Source organism: Cygnus atratus, chromosome Z (genome assembly GCF_013377495.2).
Source record: "Cygnus atratus isolate AKBS03 ecotype Queensland, Australia chromosome Z, CAtr_DNAZoo_HiC_assembly, whole genome shotgun sequence".
Lineage (NCBI taxonomy): Eukaryota > Metazoa > Chordata > Aves > Anseriformes > Anatidae > Cygnus > Cygnus atratus.
In genome coordinates, this window is record NC_066396.1 from 27,606,715 (window position 1) to 27,629,761 (window position 23,047).

Consider the following 23,047-nt stretch of genomic DNA (forward strand, 5'->3'; position numbering starts at 1 on the left):
AACTGACACAAAAATGAATGCATAATAAATATTCTACAACAGCAGGAAGAGATGTGCTAAATATAAACTGCCTGGTCAGACTTCTACCCTTGTCCCTAAGGGTAGGTACAGTTGTCTTCTGATGTCTCTCAACTTCTTGCAGTGCTATCTCAAATGCTACTAGCAACTAGTAATTAGTCTGTTTCTCAGGTGCCTTGAGTAACTGGGTGATCCCTGCAGTTTCAACAGAAAAAAGAAGGCAACATTTTCTACACAGAGTTATCTTAAAATCAACAACTTCAGCTATTGCATTTAATAAATTATTTATAATGTTCTAATATACTTGATATGTTTATAACATTTTAATAAGCAATTGCTCCAGGCATGGCAGAACGCTGGCCAGGCAGAAGCCTCAAGCTTCTCATATGCAAGTTGGAGGCATGAGGATCAAAAGATTTCTGGGAAGGGAGGAGAAGATGTCCAACTCCAGTGAAAAAAGAAACAAGAAAGAGAGAAAGAGAGAAAGAGAGAAAGAGAGAAAGAGAGAAAGAGAGAAAGAGAGAAAGAAAAAGAAAGAAAGAAAGAAAGAAGTAAAGAAAGAAAGAAAGAAAGAAAGAAAGAAAGAATACCTAAAAGGGTATTAACATTCTTTTTGTACCATTAAAACACTCCATGAATACTGACTGCAGAGTTAAAGTCCCCAGTTTCAACTTTTAAGAGGGTTTTTCTTACCCTAACAATGATCAAAGGGCACCTGTCTTTGCCCTAGGGCATGGGAGAAACAGTAGAAAGAAAAAGGTTGAGTTGAAGAATTCAAGACATTTTGTCATATTAGCTTTTTGTGTGTTTTCCTATTTCTTGCTTTCTTTTTCCACCTGGCCTTAACAAATATGAAGAGAAGAGGTTCTCTTCTGTCTGGCTGTTAGTAAGAGGTGAAATCTGATTTACAAAGAAGCAAATTCAGCATATTTTGCAAATGGCTGAGATAACAAAAATACATACATCCTTCTGAAGGCTTTCCTTTCAGTTTATGTATTTGCACCTTGCAATGGAGCACACAGTGATTCAAGTCCTTGGACGGTGATGTTAGTTATATTTCTGGAATGGGAACAGTTAAAAGTACCATTTTCCAAATAACTGTTTGAAATTGTAACACAAATTCTTGCCCATTACCATATATTTGGCTTATGTTACATTGAAACAAACTTCATTTTTCTAAAGTTAAACGAGAGATTTAGATTTCTTACAGAAATCATATGCTGGATTAGGAATTTACTCATATGCATTATTCTGAGTGATAATAAAATAAGTGGGATGAAATCACTGGGAACGTTACTTTTTTTTTTTTTTTAAAGAAAACATAACCTCAGTTTTTATTTTGTGATTTTCCTATTTTATCTATCTTTGTTAATCATTACGAGAAAGTTATCTACACTGCTGATTCTGCACTGCTGATTAACCTTCAAAAAAACAAACAAACAAAAAATCCACCACCACCACCACCAACAAAAAACACACTTTAGAAAACACCTTGTAAAACTGCTTTTGTAAAATTAAAATACTTCATTTGGTCTCATTGACTTTATGGTCATTATTTGTTCTCATGTTCTAAAGAGAAATTTTTGGAAATTAGGAGACATTTCTTCTCAGAAAGAGCAGTCAGGCATTGGAACTGGTTGTCCAGGGAAGTAGTGGAGTCACCATCCCTGGGAGTGCTGGATGTGGTGCTTAGGGACATGGTTTAGTGGGTGACATTGGTGGTAGGGTGATGGTTGGACCAGGTGATCCTGAAGGTCTTTTCCAACCTTAATGATTCTATGATTCTAAAGCAGGGCTACAAAGTCCAAGATGCCAATGCTGCAAGAGACGTCAGAAATATGAACACACTGTATCCATAGCTTAAATAAAACAATTAGCAACATTTATTCTAAAAAGCCCTGGGGCTGATGGCCCCTGTGCAATTAGCCAGAAGGGCTAATGCCTCTTTAGGGCATTAAATCATAGAATCATAGAATATACCAGGTTGGAAGGGACCCACAAGGATCATCGAGTCCAACTCCTGAATACCTCCAAGTAGAGAAGAGAGCACTGTTCAACTTTCTCTAGTATACTAACTGCCACTATTTGAGGTCAAGCATAGTTCTGGATGGGTTCAGGAATGTGTGAGGACACATTGCTCCTGGTCCCAAGCTGACCACAGGGACATCTGTGAAACAGACAAAAGAGACTTCAGCTACAGTACAGATTTCTCAGATAGTCATGCCTCAGATGGGCAGCCGTCAGCAGCAGTTAAAGGATGACCATTCTACTCATGCCACTGTTTCCTGGGAGTCTGAGGAGGAGTGGAAAGGACCTTAAAATTAGTGAGAAACAACAAGGCCTAGAAAGCCTTGAGTGTCTGATCGTGGATCTTTCACAACTTCAGAAAAGGACTTTTAAGTGACAGGGGAATAACATTTTAGTGCATCAGAATGGAAGTACTTCAAAAAGAAGAAGACACCTGATCTTCCATCCTGTTTGAAGACATATAAAACCAAACCAAATAAACCAAAAAAATAGGGGCTGTGCAAACATTTTTAAATTAAAAGACCTGAAACATATTGCTCTGCAAAAGTTTCCCTATTCATTAATACACAAGACAGTTTTTAATTACCTATTCCTACTATTATAGTCATTTGCTTCTTATTGACTCTCACCTCATGGTCTCAGCTTGCAGCGCACTAAACCTCTTCAGCTAAGGGTACAGAATTCTGCACTGTGTAGCTAATTTGACTAGTTCAGGATAGTGATAATACAGTAGAAAACTAATAAACACAGTCAACAATGACGGTAGTATCACTATTAACTTCAACTTGGTTATTCAGCAGACAGTGAAACAACAAAAAAATGACATTTATGTTCATTCCTTCTTCTGAGGAGATTTTGTCCTTTGCAGCCTAGGGACCTGGTGTAGGCAAACAGCTCTTCTCACGTACCTTTGTTCTTTTGAAGATTATGACTTAAGGCCTAAAACTAAGTCAGCACTTTCCTAGTCAAGGATGGATTTAAGAATTTTTTTAGTGTTCCCTTGACACAAGGCTTGAGTTTCTCATGTTGTTTTCTTATGTTCACTGTGTATCATACTATTGCATGATTATTCTAAAAAATCCTGGCAACCTTTTATAATAATACATTGAATACTAGGACTGACACATAGACCTTTCATCAGCTGCCCTCTCTACTTTCTGTGTGGAGTAGAGAATAAGTGTATGATGATGTCTGGATCCATGAAAATCTCTGTGAAGTCATCTAATTTGGCAAAGGAAGTTCACAGAACCAGATATAACCATAATGTAGTTTCCTGATAAAAACTTGTTTATTGCATTTCCTCCTGGGATGTAGGTATATTTCTATTCAGAAGACATATGACAGTGTAAGATCCCTTGTAGTATATCTGTCAAAGCTTGATTGTAACCTCATAACAGGAATGGCCCAGCAGTGTAGCTAAAAATAAGACATTGTCAGCACTTTTTTCACAAACTGCTTGTTGTGAATGGTTATAACTTGACTATTGTAAATTGCTCCCCTTCAAAAAACACATGGGAAGAAATAGGTCGATTGTACTGTTTTTAAATGAGTAATGAAAGTTCACAAAAACATTGGGTTTTCATTACATTTCCAGTGCTGAAGTTGTTTTATCTTCTTCTATAAACAAAGACAAAAATAAACTCTTTTTTAAAATGATCTCTTTCAGCTTAAATTTTCCCTGTGAATCATCTAGTTTTGGCCTTTATAATAATTTGGTGGTCTTCTCTTTTATGAAAATTTGAGGGTTTCCTATGCTGACAACCTTAGAGTCTAAATAGGTGGGAAACCCACAAAGGAAGTGGAGTAGGATAAGAAACATATGAGGGAGTCCAAAGAAGCATTTAAAAATGGTAATTCAGAGAGTATCTCTCTGCACTGAAGCAAAGGATGATGAGGATCTCTCTCCACTGAAGAGAAACTGGGCTGGCAACCACCTAGAGAAGGACTTGGCAGGCCTTGGAGTATCAAGGGTTTCTGACAGGACAAGCATACACCATGGGTCCCAGGCTCCTGCATCCAGAACAAGGGCACACTTGGATGCTCAGTGCAGGAATCAACTCTCCCATACGCCTTCATTTCTGTTAGCTTGTACCATGCTGTGGTCCATGTAGGTACGTGGGCCATAAGACCCATGTAACATCTGTACAGCAGAGCTTCTGTAGTTATAATGGCTTTTTATAGCACTAACTTGTCATACATAACAGTACAAGGACCATACTGAGTCCTTCTGATATTAATGACAATTTTCTCAGCCTTCTTCTTTGTCCAGAATGGAAATCTGTTTAAACACAGCACAAAGGGAAGACTTGGCTTTCCATCTCTTGTTTCATTAAAGAGGAAGGGAAAGCAAAATTATCGCTAAAATCATTTCTCAAACTGTCTTGTGTCAGCTTTGGTTTATGCAAATTATACATACACTTATAAACAGCTAACAGTTTATGCAGAGTAAGCATTCCTTTGCAAGATTAGTAGCAGCACGTATGGTTTCCCAGTTGGGGACTTATTCCCTGTTTCCGCATTTTACTACTTTGTTAACAAATGCAGATTTCTTTGTAATTAAACCAACCATTTAAAGTTCTGAAGTATGTGACCATGTCAAGATTTGCTGCAATTTTTTGCTAATTATCACGTTAGTACAGTGGAAGGGGTCTATTAGCAAAGGAATGGGATGATAATAACAAAAAAAACACCACACCACCACCAACAAAATACTGAACTATCTTTTCACTTGAATGTTACTACACTGAGAAGTGCTCTGAACAGCTTATCTGGCTATTGAAAAGCCACTCACCTAGTAATATTTTGAAAGGCTTAAGTTTGGTAAGAATTCTCCTTTAGTACTGATTAACCTGAAAATGGTGTTTGAATGGCAACATAAAACATGGAGTATGTACCGCACTGACTTTTTTATTTTTTTTCTTGAGAACACAAAAGCAATTTCCAGGTCTGAATGTCACTGTAGGCTATTAATAAGTATTGCCCCTTGGAAGGGGGGTGGAGGGTGGGGAGGAGAGGGAAGAACTCTATTGCTTTGAAAATATCAAGATTTCCCTTGGGTTACTATAAGAAAAATAACAGACTCTTTGTAAGGTCTATATTCAACAGATTTTCTTTACAGTTTTCTTCACATAACAATAAATTGAAGACAATACTAGTTACATTGCAGTTTGATGTAACCAACAAATGTTTCTCCTGGAAAGGAACAAAATCCCACTCAGAGTGTCTCCTAGTAATATCCAGAAAAAGAAAGTTACCTCTAGTCTCTCCCATCGCCACCTTCTCTTATTCTTCTCAGCACTAGCCTAATTTTCTTCTAGGTCTGGTACAGGATGGAGAACATGACAAGTCCAGTGTTCTGGTGACCTTGTTTGAAAAACTCTCAGAACAAAGCTGGCACAAGGAAAAAATCCAGCTCTTCCCTATAAAATCCAGACTGATCCTGGGGCTCTTTTCTCTCAGCTTTACCTGGACCTTGCTCAATCATATAAGCAGTGGACAAACTTGGCTGCCATTTTACTGATCTACTCATCATCTAGCAGAGAACACTCTCACAAGCAATTCTATCACCAATATCCATCCCAAAGATAAACTACATCTTTTACATGACTGGTTTCCAACCACAGGAAAGTAAAAGGTTGCGCTGGGCACCTCTTTTTTGACAGTGAAAATCCCTGATCCAGTGCAAGTTGTGTTTCTCACCCATTTTCTTTCAGTCAGTTGGGTTTTTGCCTAAAGAGTTTTTGCCTAAAGAATATCCCGTAGCCTTTGGCAATAAGACCTTTGATTGAACTAGGAGAACTAGTAGCAAATATGCAGCTTCCCAGATATAGAAAAAAAGAAAAAAACAAACAAAAAAAAAACTAACAATTAAAACATACAGGTGTTTAATTATCTATCTAAAATATTGATCTGGCTTTGAAATCTGAAGCTGCATATTAAAAGATGAATCTTTCAGAATTAGGTAGAGAATATTGTGGAAGGACCCTTGCAAGTTATTGGAGCTCTGTGATTAACTTTACATTACTATTGCTGTTTAAATGAGAAAAGTAATGCAGTAAAAATTAAATGAACAAATTTAACGTGGATGCCTCTGGGCGTTATTAAGATTTGTAGTACTAAGTGTCTTCATAATAAATTGGTCTGAACAAGGTAGTAAATGCCTACTCCTTTTAAAATGGAGGAATATTTTTCATTACCAGTGTTTCTGAAAGAGAATGGCGGAACTGATTTTCCCATAAATACAAAGCCATAGGTTAAATACTTCAGCATTTTCCAGTGGCATCACCCATCCTCCTACACTTTGGCAGCAAGCAAAATAACTGTGACTAAACTAATCAGTTTCTTCAGCTACTGTGTGCGCTCATTATGTACCCGCTAACACTGTATGTTCTGAAGATTTCTTTAAGTTAAGTGCAGTAATTGTAGGCATTGGCTCATTAGCAAGTATGATCAACACGGGTTATCAAAAACATTTTTTTTTCATGCATAACAAATACAGCAAGTTACTAAAACAGTAAAAGAAGTATCTATGATCTACAGTAGTTTGATCTACATGATGCAATACTTTATCAGCACAATTAGAAGCAAATTTTAAAATCTTAATTTTCCACCCTCTTTTGTCTAAAGGAGACCAGAGATACTTTGCTGTTTCCTGCAGAAAGCTTGTGCCCTAGCTGGCAAAATGTCAGGTGAAATTGGACTGTGCAATGCAGAAAATGTTATTTTAGATATGATACACCCCTTTTAAAAATCTTGCTGATTACATGCATGCTGTGTAATTACAGACATTCATAAATTATACTCCTTTAGAAAGACAAAGTGTCAGCATTAGTGAGACATTTAACGCACCTAATATTAAATGACTATAACTCAAATATACTTTAGGATCGTGATCAGTTGAAAAACCAATGCAGGAGTACATGATATCACTTTGTACTATCACATATACTTTAAGGTACATGATATCACTGCAGTTCCATTTTGCCTCCCAGAAATTAAAGTAATTTAGTATTTGATGTATTTTCTCATCTTTAATGTGTTCACTTACCCTGTGAATTTTAAAATTTTATCTTGAGAAAGAAATCTAAAGGTTGACATTAGATTTCTAATGGAAGCTTTCACTGCATTGTATTATAGGCATTATTTTATTTTATTTTGTTTTACTTTCCTATGAAGCACAATTCAGGTTGTCTGACACACTTCATTTTCTAAGGAGAACTTTTAGATGTTAACCAACTCACCTACACCTGATGATAACCTGAAATAGTAAAAATGCACAAGAATATTCTTAATTTGAGAAAAAAAAAAAAAAGTACTTACCCCCAGAGAACAGGAATAATAAACAATGTTGGGGTAGATCCTGCGTTTATTGGAATTAGTAGGAAAAATCTGACTGATTTCCAATAGAAGAAATTTCAGGTACAGGACTTTTCCTGTTAAACAGGCTTTCTAAGCTACAAATTCAATTTATATTTGAAGACTCCAGCAAAGTAAAGGTCCTTTATGCTGTACTTGTCAAATTAGCCATATTTGCCAGTTTAGGCATACTTTTTAACTTGGGGATTATAGTCCTTACTGCATTTTTTATAGACTGATACGTTTCTACAAAGTTATGTTACTGGATAGTTCATAAGAACGTTAACCTGAAAAGTGAAATTAAAAAAAAAAAAAAAAAAAAAAGAATATGTATAATATACTGTTTTATAAATACATATAAAATAAATGACCTGAACATGCAGTCTCTCCTCATGTAACATCTACTAGATGGTTCCATAATGATGGCTGCTCACGTGAATGTTTAGAAGACTGGACCACTTTAGAAGACTGGACCTTGCACTTCCAATTTGGATAACCATGACAAGTGCATGGAATTGAGCTATCCAAAATTCTTCTCAGCACACTGGTTGTATATTCCTCTACAGCTCTGTGTTTCTGTTTGGGATCGATCATTTTTAGCCAACATCCTGGCCCATTTTTCTTCCCCCATTACACTTACGCCGCTGCAGGGAGTGGGAAGCTGTTGCTGAACACAACCTCTTCCATCAAGCCTAAATATCAGATTAGAAGAGCAAGAAATGGGAACGTAGTTTAAACTAGCAAGAAGCCTTGCCCTGTCAGTGTTAATCCTTTGTAATATTCCACTTCACAACAGAGAGGATTTAATTGTTTCTCAAATTGCTCTAGGGTCCTTGAATGAGCAAATCTGTGTTAAGAGAACAGACATTTATTTAAAATAAACTTTGTAATAAATATTGATCTACTGTATCAGTAGATCATTCTGGAAATGCAGCAATCTCTCCTTGCCTAATTAAACTGTGCTAATCTGAAAATGTGGGCCAATCCCATAAGGCACAACAGATCTGCAGGAGTGTGAAAATGCCTGGAAGTCATGGGCCTCTTGGAAGATATGTGCTCAAGCCCTGTCTGCATGCTAATGAACTCCACCAGATTGAAATCCACACAGATAGAACTCAAATTATCTTCCACAACTCCAGCCCCGAAGTCTTCTCATTAACCCTCCACCACGAGACATGCAGCTGTGTGGAGGCGGGGATGGCTTCACAGAGGTGACAAAAGGCGTGGACCCCTCCTTGCCACTTGTCTTCCCCCAGGATTTGAAGGTTGTGTCAGTCACTAAGCCAGGCTCTGAGGGGTAATCAAAATGTCATTTATTTCATCCTCCCGTGACATTTTTACTTTACCTGGTAAGCATTTCTGGATTTAGGACTGATAAGAACATCATGGGATGCACCCGAGGGTACTGAAAGAACTGGCGGAGGAGCTGGCCGAGCCGCTTTCCATCATTTATCGGCAGTCCTGGCTATCGGGGGAGGTCCCAGTTGACTGGCGGCTAGCCAATGTGACGCCCATCTATAAGAAGGGCCGGAGGGCAGACCCGGGGAACTATAGGCCTGTCAGTTTGACCTCAGTGCCAGGAAAGCTCATGGAGCAGATTATCTTGAGGGTCATCACGCGGCACTTGCAGGGCAAGCAGGCGATCAGGCCCAGTCAGCATGGGTTTATGAAAAGCAGGTCCTGCTTGACGAACCTGATCTCCTTCTATGACAAAGTGACGCGCTTGGTGGATGAGGGAAGGGCTGTGGATGTGGTTTACCTTGACCTCAGTAAGGCTTTTGCCACCGTTCCCCACAACATTCTCCTCAAGAAACTGGCTGCTCGGGGCTTGGACTGGCGTACGCTTTGCTGGGTTAGAAACTGGCTGGATAGCCGGGCCCAGAGAGTTGTGGTGAATGGAGTCAAATCCAGTTGGAGGCTGGTCACAAGTGGTGTCCCCCAGGGCTCGGTACTGGGGCCGGTCCTCTTTAATATCTTTATCGATGATCTGGATGAGGGGATTGAGTACACCCTCAGTAAGTTTGCAGATGACACCAAGCTAAGTGCGTGTGTCGATGTGCTCGAGGGCAGGAAGGCTCTGCAGGAGGATCTGGATAGGCTGGAGCGATGGGCTGAGGTCAACTGTATGAAGTTCAACAAGGCCAAGTGCCGGGTCCTGCACCTGGGGCGCAACAACCCCAAGCAGAGCTACAGGCTGGGAGATGAGTGGCTGGAAAGCTGCCTGGCCGAGAAGGACCTGGGAGTATTGGTTGATAATCGGCTGAATATGAGCCAGCAGTGTGCTCAGGTGGCCAAGAAGGCCAACAGCATCCTGGCCTGTATAAGAAGCAGTGTGGCCAGCAGGTCTAGGGAGGTGATTGTCCCGCTGTACTCGACTCTGGTGAGGCCACACCTCGAGTACTGTGTTCAGTTTTGGGCCCCTCGCTACAGGAAGGACATGGACGTGCTCGAGCGAGTCCAGAGAAGGGCGACCAAGCTGGTGAGGGGTCTGGAGAACAAGTCTTACGAGGAGCGGCTGAGGGAGCTGGGCTTGTTCAGCCTGGAGAAGAGGAGGCTCAGGGGCGACCTTATCGCTCTCTACAGTTACCTTAAAGGAAGCTGTAGTGAGGTGGGGGTTGGTCTGTTCTCCCACGTGCCTGGTGACAGGACGAGGGGGAATGGGCGAAAGTTGCGACAGGGGAGTTTTAGGTTGGATGTTAGGAAGTACTTCTTTACCAAAAGGGTTATTAAGCATTGGAACGGGCTGCCCAGGGAGGTGGTGGAGTCACCATCCCTGGAGGTCTTTAAAAGACGTTTAGATGTAGAGCTTAGCGATATGGTTTAGTGGAGTACTTAGTGTTAGGTCGGAGGTTGGACTCGATGATCTTGAGGTCTCTTCCAACCTAGTAATCTGTGTCTGTGTCTGTGTCTGTATCTCAGTAACCGCAGAGCACACATTTCCATGGACACATGGCACTGCTTAAAAGCATTTCATTCCCACTTGAATTAAGCTTTGTTAGAGATGGCAGACTACTTCACCAGCTTGGATTACGCTTCACACAAACATTCAGCTTCCTACAGCAGTTTAGGTCTAATGGAAGTTAGCTGACTTATAGCCAGCCCCAGTGATGCCCAAACTATCACGGATTTTAAGTTGCTGTGGTGCCACAGCAACTCAGCAGTGCTGCCTTTCATTTTATGTGCAACCCTGGTACAAACTATAAATAAGTTCTTCACTACCAATTCCCTCAAACCATCTATAGATAGGCTCTACAAATATCAACTCTTCAAAAGCACTCCAATGTTGTTCTAATAAATGTCTGGGTTAATCTAGAGGGACCCTTCTGCTGTCAGTAAAATTACTCAGAATTTACAATTCTTAAAAGAAGAATTTGTCAAAATGGTATAGTTATCACAATTTAAGATAAACATCTGGCTGTGTTTGTTGTTGTTGTTGTTGTTGTTGTTATCATTTGTAAATGATAACAGACACCTGCTCCCTATGACAGTCCAGAGCCCTGGTACATTGTCCACAGATAAATCAGCTAAATGGACAACTATATGAATGTCAATTTACTAGTATTTTCAGAAGTTAAAAGGTTTTGCTGATGCAGGTGTATGCAGGTGCTCAGTCTCATAAAATGTCCTTCACTTTTTTTTTTTTTTTTTTAATACAATGCAGAAATCTGAAGGAGTTAAGTTGGTGAATGGCTAATCCCAGCTTTTCATCGTTTGTGTTATTCTCAAGCCAAGCTGAGTGATTGCTGGAGTGATTACTTTCAAACATCTGGCTGGTGGCTTATTTGAAGAGAGATGGTGGCCTCATTTTGAATTCTAATGAAGACCACACCGCATAAATCACTGACATTAGATTCCCTACTGGCACAGTTGGCAGAGCAGTCCTTGACAGAAAACTGAAGCAAGACAAAAAGAATTAAATGTTATTACATCCCTGCAACCGAACAAACCACATCAAGGTTTGTCTACAGCATCTGAGCGACACAGTCTCAGACAGTCTTTATACTGTACAAAGATAAGAACTAAGTTCCATATCTCTTAATTTGGGATATATCATGTTCTACAGTCACTTAGAAAGCCATGATTTACTTATTTTTTTTCTGCCCTTAAGGAAGGCAAAAGGCTACACTGAGATTTAACTTGTATGAACAAGTATTTTTAGGTAGACAATACTGCAATGCTTTGTCAAACTACATGCTACTGTATTGCTCTACTCCTAACAGACAGTCATACCACAGACTGAGACAGCAGAAAAAAAAAAAAAAGAGATATACTAAACTTGATAAGTGAGTCAGAGTCTACTTGATTAGGTCTCAGGTCTTCTATTTCATGCCATGCTCGAATTCAGCACCAGAGAGGAAGCACTACTTCATGTCTTGGTGTAGTTATATGCCAGCTTCAAAATAGGAAGAAGCTCAGGTCTGTTAGAGGCGACTTGACAATACACAGAATACATCATCTGTAAAGCTAATGTAGCAAGTATTTCCTCGGATACATATACAGCATACACTAATTTATGCACAAATACAACCATTTGTGTGATGGTCTTTCTTTTTTCCTTATTGGCTCTGCAGAGTTAATTTAATGTTAAGCATTTTCATCATGATCACTACCTGTGGTCTTCAAGCTGTGACAGCTATCGCCCTGCATAAGCAGTATTCTCCTTCTAAAACTAAAGTTTGCTGAGCTCGTTTCACATTGAGGAATTTGTCCTTCACAGTCAACAGATCTCAATTGTATGAAATTTGAACTCCAAGCAAGATCTCAGAGCAAAGTAGAAACATATGTATCACATTAAGTACTATGACCTAAAAGCTGTAGAGAAGTATTCATACTGGGCTTAGTCCATGCCAGTTTGCTGCATTGCAACAAGTATGGGCATTGAGAATGCCATCTACTGGCAAAAAAAAGCATGAGTGAGCATTAATTTCACAGCAGGCTATTTCCAGAAAAAGGGAAAGGGTAAGAAAACATGATGTGGAATGCTGTTTTTTTTTCATTGCTCTTGTCAAGTTTTAAATTTGATAGTTTTGACTGTGTGATGTGATGCTGAATTTTATGCACAAAATTTGGTTGGAAAGAGTTTTGCATCTGAGGGTTATCATTACAAATTAATTCTGTACCGGAAAAAGGTAATGTTTGAAAATAGTAACAATTTAAATGATATGAGAGATAATCATAAAATATGAATAGAACTGAAAGATTGAGATTCCTTTTACTTTTCTACCATTCTTCTCATTTCACAGGCTTGCAAAAAACAAGTCTTGAAAGTTCTTTAAATATTTGGTGAGAATATTCAGTCTAAGCCTTTGACACTAAAATCTGTAACAGTGTCATATTCAGCAGTGAAACTGTTATTACACTCTGAGCTATAGCAACCCCAATTCCAAACTTTACACAGCCAGTTTGTGGTTTGATCACAAACAATCATCTTGGTGGAGAATATCTGCCCTATTAATTACACTTGCGAAGCAATAATTATTGTTCTAGTACTACAGCAAGGCAGATCCACTTAAGCTACACCTCTGCTGCTCTGCTGAGAATTTGCATTATCCATCTTTTTTTTTTTTTTTTGATTATTGATGGGATCTTTATTGTGTCCAGTCCACACCTAGTCAATGACCTAGAACAACTAATGAAAAACAGATAGTCTAATATTGAGCCATTTCTGCCTGAGTTTCCTACCTTTGCAAGTAAGTAGCAGATATGGAATAGTACAGGGAGTAATATTTGCTGAGGTTGAGCAAGGACTTTGGTCTAAATCTGATCTGATCACTATCCAGACTAAGATAACAATCACTGACAAAGATAGCAATCTCCTCAAAAGGAACATCAGAAAAAGAAGTTGGAAGTGCTGGAAGAAGCCTGTAACGTATTTAGTAGCAGAAGGAAGGTAGAAGTAGAAGGAGGAAGAACTAAAAAACACTATTTGTGATCTGAGACATTCCTGACCGCAGCTTTTATAAACTCACGTCTTAAAAAAGTAAAAAGTTAATTTGTTGTTAGCTGTGGTGTGGCTCCAAGAGAGGGAGCAAGCCTGGAAGTCCCAGTAGTAGCAATGTGCCATTTGCATTTTACCACCACTTTACCTTGAGTTACTGTGACATATAGGAAGATTTGAAGAGGAACAGCAGCAGGGAAAGGAAGAAGAGTAAATATGATCCACATTAGCTTCTCTGTCACTTTGAAAACATCTGCTAACATCCAAACTCAGCATTTCACACATTTTAGGAAAGCAGAAGAGAACAGGATATAATTTTTAAAATAGGGTGACGAAATACCAAAGCAAAACAGGAAAATGGGAAAAAAAATTTAGATATGAATGTCATCAAAGAAAGTCTCTGATCTATGGTTTGTCCAAGCAAAAGCTGCCCTTGCAGAGACACCATGTCTCTGAAACATGGCAGTAGAGCTGTGCCAAAGCAGTGCTGTAGCAATACTGAATGCTGATATTATGAGCAGGATGAAGGTCCTCTGAAGATCTTCTGAGAGGCCCCATCTGTCACTGATGGGATCATTCTGCTCCCACAGAATAAAGACTGGGGCTGCACTCCATGGAGTTGCCCTGTATTGGGCTGAGGCAACAGCTCATCAGAACCTGGTAGGGTAGCTCCATGGAGGGCTGTCTGCACCACTGCTCTTTTACTTCTGACAGTGAAAGAAATCTTTTGGAGTGGCCCCTTCTTTTGAATTCAGCTCTGCTTTTTTTTGTGACTACAGGGCAAGACAGCAAGGGAGAAAGTGTTATTGTGCCTAACTGAACATTACCCTGGGTTGAATACACCACCACCCTCAAAAGCAGAAGGCACTATTTTAAAAACTTGACTCTCAGAGTACTCAGGAAGGCCTCAGTCAGGATTGCAGGAGGCTGGTAAATTCATAGATGCCCAGCTGTCTCCAATATCAGCAGGAAAAAAAGTGTCAAGTTAGAAATGGACTGAAAGATAAAAAATAAATAAAAAAAAAAGTACTGATCTGTAAAATAAAGTAAATATCTATAAAAAGTTTCTTCCAGATTCTCTGCAAGAGATGTATTCCTTGACTTGGAATCTGTTTTCAGTTTAAACCAATTTAATTGCAAAGGGAGCACACAGGCCAATAAACAATCTAGAGGATGAAACTATAACTTTTTTTGGTAAGTACAGCTATAATGCATGATTGTATTACACTGTTCAATGGAATGAAGAGTAAGCCTGTACTGTTCAAGGAAATGGGAATGTTTTGTGTCTCCTCTTTCCTGTGATTATTGTCAATAAATGGTTGCAGAAGACCCACACCCAATGGCATAGTCCAGTAAATGGGTTTCTTCCCCACTGTAGAAAGGCAACGGCTCCTCCCAACAAATTCATAAAATCAGATCCTCCTGTTTAACATGAAATATGAAAGTCGCGAAGTTCTCCCTCCTTCCACATGGTAATCCCCTACTTGACATGAAATGATGTTCTCCCACCAAAGCTGGAGACAAATTCTAATTCCTCTTGTACAGGCTTTAGTTGGTATAGAGGGCTGTTAGTTGCAGTGCAACTATTCCCACCAGGGACTCTCCAGTAATACAATTGGTACAGCCAAATTATTTATGCACCTGAGACAGTGCTGCAATCAAAGCATCCCATCCTTACTCCTAAGGAGTCACATAAACAATACATCATTTCCATTTGGATTTCTTTTTGGTGACTTCCATGACTTCCATGTGTTCTGTTGAAGGCTGGTTTGTTTTTCATTTGACTCAGCAACTCACATTGAAGGACACAAATATATATATATATATATCAAGCTTTTGTATGGATAGTGGATTGAAATGTAAGAAGAGTGGCTTTCTGTAATACAATCACTGAAAAAGTAGAAAGATTAAAACTTACTAAGTTGTCAAGAAACATTAAATGTACAAGATCCTAATTAGCATTGAAAAATATTTAAATCTTCCAAGCCTAATAAACTTCCAGAATCTAAGCTTTGCAGCTAAAAATGATAAGTTTAAAAAAAATCAATAGCATGAGACAAATAATTATGACTAATGCCATTAAATTAGTAACTTGCTACAGGCATTAAATCCTACTGGAGACATTCTTAGAGGCGTTGCCTTCTATATCTAAAGTCCTGTTCATATAGAAAATAATTTTCCATTCACTTTTTCAGTTTGTCTAAGGTCCATGCAGGTCTTGGAAGACTGCAAACTTCAAGACAGAACCTGAGGCTATTAAAGCATGCTGGATTGCTAAAACACCCATGTCAGGAGGTGTCCTAGCATCTTTCACGTCCTGTCTCTTTAGCTGGACTCTCTTTTTAAGGGACTGTCAGATGGCATCATGTATTTGTTTCCCAGAAGTTCATCAATGGTGCCAACAAAAGCATGACTCGAACACAAAAAAAGATTTGTTTGCCTTTCACTATTTTAATACTTTTCTAGTCTGTCTTGTCTGTCCAGTGTTGTCAGGACAGTTTTCATGATGCTGATTTCCTCACACTAAAAGTGATCCAGGAAGTACCAGTCCTTTTCTGATGGTCTTTTGAAAGGACTCATACACAAATGAATATCAGGAGACAACCCACCTTAGGAGAGTGTACAGGCTGTGGCTGGGATGGACTTAACTTTCTTCACAGCAACCTGTATGGTTCTTTGTTTTGGATTTGTGCCTCAAACAGTGTTGATAACACACCAATGTTCCAGCTTTTGCTGAACAGCATCTGCACAGTGTCAAGACTTTCTTTTTCCCACTCTGTCCCCAGTAGGCTGGGGGTTGCCAAGAGCTTTGGAGGAGAGAAGGCTGGAACAGCTGACTCACACTGGCCAGAGATATTCTACACCACATAACTCATGCTCTGCAATAAAAGTTGGGGTCAAGGAAAAAGAAGGTGTGGGGTTTTTTTGTTTCCAAGGTGGCCACTGTTTACAGACCAGATGGGAATTGGTCTGCCTATGTGAGGTGGTGAATTATTTCCTCTGCTTTGCTGTTTTTGTTGTTATTGTTTTTGTTTTGTTTTGTCTGTTTGTTTGTTGTTTTCCTCTCTCCTTTACCTATCTAACTGTGCCAATTTTGACCAATGAGTTTTCTTGCTTTTGCTCTTTCCAATCTCTCATGGGAGGGGTGGGGAGAGTGAGTGAGCATCTGTGTGGGTGCTTAGCTGCTGGCCAGGTTCAACCCACCACAAAGAACTTTCAAGAGCCTATTTGTGCCTTGAGACTGGGGAGGTGAAGCTGGGATCAGTCTTTTTGTCAGAGGAATTACAGAGTTACCATTACACTGGAACAGCTTCCCAAGGCTGCCTATCTTGTCATGGGGGAGTTGACTTCCAGCCGAAGGTCTCTGTAGCACTTTAGAGTCACTCAGACATTACACAGCCTGAGATAATACCGCAAGGATGTGGTCTGCCTCCTTGGATGGATTTCTGTTTTGTTTGCTGTTGTTTTGTTTTGTTTTTAAATAACACCCTAAGCTTCTCACATACGCTTATACAGAAGACAGATACAGGTCAATGACTCATCTCACCATTATATAGAAGCCCTCAACTTCAACTCTACCAAAAAAATACTGAAGTTCACACAAATTCATTTCTGAATGCAGTGCTGGGTTTATTATTACTATTATTTTTTAAACTTAATTTTGCCTTGTATCAGCAACTAGGTTTGAGCCATAAACAGCCTAATTCCAACCAGTAGGAATGCCAGGAACTAGAAGAGTCATGTCCTTAATGCTTATGGGTCTATGCTGCACACACGTACCCCACACAAACAGCATGCAAGCCCAGGCCATCAGGAATATAGACTTTTCTGCTTGACTCTAGGAATAGTTTGCAACCAGTGAATATAAGCCAAAAGGACCCATCATGTCTTTTTGGAGGAACCATCAGGAAGTTTGATGTAAGTACATGGGTGTCTGCTACAAAAATACCCACCTTCTTATTTGTGACTAACATCAACTAAAACATGTAGATTCCCTACTTATATGCCCCGTTATACTAAGGTGTAGTCTCAGCAGTCTACAGACAGGAGCACCTGGATCTGTGGCCAGCAGTAACACATCTCTTGCCATGCTTTCTGCATTTGTCTCTACAAGGTGCGCCAGGACTGGAACTCTTCATGCTGTTGTGAGGCTGATGGAAGCAGTCATAGTGGCATTTCTCATGCAACACTGGGACAGAGGGACTGATAACATGCTCCCCTTACCACTCTGCCTAGAGACAAGGAGTGTCTAAACTATTCTTCCCAGTGCTGGCTGGGTTTGGTCCTACTGGTGAACACAATGGTAGGCAACTCACTGCAAATAAAGCACTGTTTTGGGTCAGACAAGAAGTGGAAGTTTAAATTTGGCTTTTCTCCATTTTTACAACACACGATTTGGTCCTTGTTTGACCTTTAAAACACTAAGATCAATCTTTTTTTCTCCATTATAAAGTCCAATTACAAACATTTAATATTTCTCTCTAATGACTGATAAACAGTTACAGAAATAAACAGAAAATTCAGGCAATTAAAAAAGATAAATCTTGGCAAAATCAAGAAAAATAGAGATCTGAGAAAAAAGTTATCTGTTACAAAATAAACAAACAAAGAAAGTCAATGATGGTCTGGCTACACATTTATTATGAATCCATAACGGAGGAGACAAGAGGCAGTTCATCTATAAAGGATACTGAGAAAGGGCCAAAAAAAACCCCAATTGTTGAAGTATTCAGTTGCAGACATCTGAAATAGACAAACCACTAGCAAAGAAAGATTGAGGGGTCTCGTAAAAAATGAATTAAGTATAATTCTATAAGTATTTTTAAAATAACCCATAACAAAATAACCCTTGTAAATATACTCTTAGGTATGCTGAATTATACAACTAATAATGAGGAATGGGGATAAAAATTTCATAATGGTGTTAAAATTCTACCATTATTCACCATTAACTTAATCCTATGCCTCTGCTAGCCATCTCACATAGGCCAAAAACCTGTTCCTGTAAAATATGGTCTAGTCTAACATAATTCGTTATATGTACTTGTGATGCAAGGCATTTAAAAATAAACTCCTAGCTGTTTTGCTGATTCATGTTAGCAGCTTAGCATCAGCAGGTACTGGTGTTGTGGCAGTAATGTAAATTCATGCTAATTTTCTTTGAAATCATTCCTAAAAAAGCAGGAGTGGAAGTCAGTGCCAAAATGATTGTCACATAAGTGCAAGAATTAATTCACTGAAAAAAAAAAAAATAGAATCACTTATTAGCCCATCTCTGGCATTTTGATTAGTACTAAAAAAGGAAGGCTTTGTCAGTTCGTGTATCCAGGCGTGTAGGCAGTTGCACTGTAATCATCTCCTGAGCCACCAAAACCGTAGCAGTGCACACAAAAAGAGCTTGTGAGCAGACAAGAGCACCACGCGTGCTACCCCACTGGTTGCCCCTGTGCTCCCAGTGCTGCCAGCAGCATCACCACTGCACCTTTGCACTGCAGGCTGCAACGCCCTGCGGGGACACCAGCCACTGCCACAGCAGCGTGAGTCAGCTCAATTCCCTATGCATGTCCCTTTCCACCTCCATTTTCTTTCTTCTGAGACACAAATACTCTAAAACACAAAACAAGTTCGGTAGCCAGCTAAAATTAACCTCTCCAAACATATAATGAGCTAAAATGACTCCACTTGATAGCTATTCCAGCTATCACAGCCTCTAATAGCTGTAGAATCATATTTATAGATTGTCCCTAAATATGCATACCAAACGACTTGATTTTTTAGTCTGAATTAATTCCTGGGCACTTGGTGACAGTGCTGAGATACCATCTGAGTTCACACCTTTCTCTTACCCACACACGACTACATCATCTTCTAGACAGATCTCGCAGCAGAGGTGGGCAAAGAGCCAGGCTGATGACTGTTGTCCCTCTATGATTTAGGTAGGAGTAAGCAAAACAGAAATTTAAGTTCTTAGCTTTTTTTTTTAAAAAAAAAAAAAAAAAGAGTTTTTAGTAAGCACAAAACCCTCGCCCTTTAGGATTTCATCAGCAACTCAACGAGCTCATATTACAAGCTATTAGGTGTGATATTAACTGGATGCAGATCTGCTTTGACAACAGCAATGGGAAACCCCATGCTACAGGTGTTGAAAACCAAAGTCCCCCTCAACCCAAAATCTCTCCACAGGACTCTAATAACCCTTAATTGTAAATTCTGAAATGGTACCTTTCAGATTTAAGGGTGTTAGGCTTTTAGGGGGCAATGGCAATCAGAGAACAAGAGTCTTCCCTAGGAAACCTGAAGAAGGCAAGTCCAAAAACCTCTTGCACTTTGACAGGTTTCTCCTAGCCACATGCAGGCTGGTGAAAATAAAGTCTTGTGTATGGGTAAGGAAGGACTCACTTAAGCCAGTGCAATCACCAGCTGCTGACTGGTGGGCAACAGGACCTTCTGGTGCTGCTCAGGCAGGAAATGCATTTTCCACAGATGCATGCTCTTCATGAAACGTGTTTGAAGGATAAAGTAGCCACTGAACAATGCTTGAGCAGCAGTTCTTCACAGAGACCAAGAAGCTTAGAGGTGGCTAGGTACTGATCAGCTATCTAAATAAAACTGATTTTATCTAGACAAGGGCTTTAATAGACACCAATATAACATTTAAGTGTCCACAGGTGGAAGCAGAGGGACGAAATGGCAGGTGTGGAGGTCTTGCAGGGAAGGGCGCTCAGTTGTTCCACCTCCATGCAAAATCCACTTACTTGGCCTTTTGTGAAGCAGGATACTCAGCTTCATGCAGTTGAAACATATATACATATGTATATATATATATATTTATTTATTTATTTTAATTGAGAAAGGATTGCAAGCTACAGCTGCAGTTTCAACCACCTCCATTTGCTTTGCCTCATTACCAGACACACAGTTCCTTTTCCAGCATATACATTATAACTCATTGTTTGAATTTTTTGTCCTTGTGAAGCTAACCATAAGAAGGAATTCATCACCAGTATGTGACAGAAAAAACAGGCAAACACCCATTTTAAGTCATGTTGCCTGTTGTCTTGGCAACCATTTGATAAGCTCTGTTACTCATTTTTCACCAGCACCTGAAAACAACATTCCTGCAAGATTTGATATTATTAAGGAGTCTGCTAACTCAGCTGCTTTACAAGGTATCAGAAAAGATCTGCTACCATTTCCATTCTGAATCCTATTTTTCAGGGAATCATAAATCATCCACAAATTGTCATGCAACTGAGTATAGGATGTGCAAATACCATTGTGGCAATCCATTCCCTTGGTAAGAGCACAAAAAGAGTGTTGGGACCCGGCCATGCTCCCTTCAAAATCAATATGTACATGGCTATTCACTACAAACAGAAGGATTACACCTCAAATTCCTCAAGTGAAAACACATGAATGCTCTGACAGACATCTTCTCTCACATGTCTCTCCTTCAACACTGCAGGCATATGGCATGGGGACAGGGTTGGCCCAATTTCCTGCAAGCTTCCTCCTGGAGAACTAGTCATACCATTCACATTACTGCTGCGTGTATCCTCGAGCTGCTTTGAGAAGCATACAAGCATGTACTGAGCCAGCACTGCAATTATCATAATTAAACATGATGATCAAACAGGCTTCAGTCAGTATTCAGACCTCACTGTACCAAGGGCTGTGCAGACTCACTAAATGACTCTACCGTTCCTCAAGAGTAAACTGTCCCTGTGTTTGAGTCACACAAAGAGTTCAGTCTCAAAAGACCGAAAAAAAGGCTGTTTAATTACATCCCATCTGACATGCCACACACAATCCCATCACCTTGGATGAATACTTTCCTTGGACAACAGGTAACCTAGTTACCCAAATTCCACAGAATTTCTGAAGCCATAAAGGAGTATGTCCTTACAATCTCTTCAGTATGTTTAGTATGAGTTGCCAGTTTCACAGTCACTGAAATTCAACATTTGTGCATTGTAACAGAAAACAAATATTCTGTAACTTTATGACCACAGAACAAAACAAAAACAAAAAAACACCCCTCCTTGCTCTCAAATAGTTGAGAAGACACAAAGGAACCTGAGGCAAATTCAGCATCAAAGCTGAAAAAACCTCAAATCTTGTCCTCTGATATGTGCTATGGGACTGAAAAGGAGCCAATGGGTTTCCACACAAAATCTGAGAGAAAAAAAAAATGGTCAAGAGGGCTAGTTTTATTCCTGGATGTTCATTTTTTTTCTAGGTTTTAGTCTCTTTCAACATGGATTTTGGCAGCTTATTGTTTAAAGATTGAGCAGTGCTGAAAAACACATTCATTACCGCTTGTCATAGAGATGTTGATGAATTCCAGTCACATGCAATTAAGCTGTAATTCAACACAATGACAGACTAAACAGGCAAGTCTAGTCAAACAAAAAAATAAATATATATATATATACTATTTCTAGAGAAAGATTCCTAGAGAATTCTATAATCTTTGTTGAAATTGAATTGAAATTCAAATTTGAAAAAAAGAGGTGCATAATCTTCCTTCATTTATCATATGAAACCAGAGTATTTGCTTTATTTTAAGTCATGCAATGCTATCAAGAGCAATACTATCAAATGCTCATCTTAATATGATAACAAACATATTAAACTGACTGGAATATTTGTGCTGAAGGAGAAGCACAGGTTTCTTTTCTTTTTTTTTTTTTTTCCCTGAGTTTCTAAAGTAAAACATGTATATGTTAAAGATATATTCTACTTCACAGTACACTTCTTGAAAATACATTATGCTAATTTCATTTATTAGAATAACTTCTCTGTAAAATGAAGTGATTGGTGTCACTGAGTTAAATTTCCTTCCGGACATTTAAAATGAAGATATGTATTCTATCCCTGAGTTTAATCCCATGTAATTCAGCCCCAAGTATTCCTGTAACTGTCCTGTTGTTTTTTAAATCAGGTGAAAATTCATAGAGGTACATCTTTTTCTTAAATCCAGCCAAATCTCTATAGATATGGGGACGTGACGGCAAAACCTGCTATAACCAATCCTGGAATTAGTTACACAACACATTTTAGTGCATTATTCAAGACCATCAGGTCAGTGCTATCATGCTAGCAAGATATCAGGATCTCTTTGTCAACAGCATGTAACAACTGACCCTTAGGAATGTGATGGGGTAGTATGATATATTTCATATCCTTTTTCACTGTGTTTAAGAGATGTCCCTGAAACCAGAATTTATAGTATTTGCCAGTTCTTGGTTGTACTAGTCAGTATGCACACCGCCACAATATGTTCACCACTGAAAGCAAGCTATTCTGCTGTGCAAATGTTATATATTTTTATATGAAAGCCAAAATTAACTTCATACATGCTCACTCAGTGTTTGCATTCAAGAAACAAGATGGTAAAAAAAAAAAAAACAAAAAAAAAAACTTACCAAACATTTTGATTCCCATGCAACCAGAACAAAATCAAACTTTATACTTAAAAAACTTTTTTTTTTTAATTGTATGAATCTTCTAGAAGAAGGAAGGACAAGCTTGAAGAAAAGGCAGCAGAAGAAATGATTGAGTCTCATAAGCCCTGTAAAGTGCTAATTTCGTCATAAAAGCCAATGAAAGTTCCTGCAAGCCAAGGCAGACCCTCCACCCCTCTGCTTTTTATACCAAGAAAAAGTACCAAGCTCTCTGGGGAGAAACACAAAGCTTGAGCCACAC

The 23,047-nt window shown here is 39.1% G+C and overlaps 1 protein-coding gene across 1 annotated transcript in view; it reads right to left on the reverse strand.

Moving 5' to 3' along the window:
• MAP1B (microtubule associated protein 1B) overlaps positions 1-23,047 on the reverse strand; it is a 73,894-nt gene that overhangs the window by 45,149 nt on the left and 5,698 nt on the right. The window lies entirely within an intron of this gene.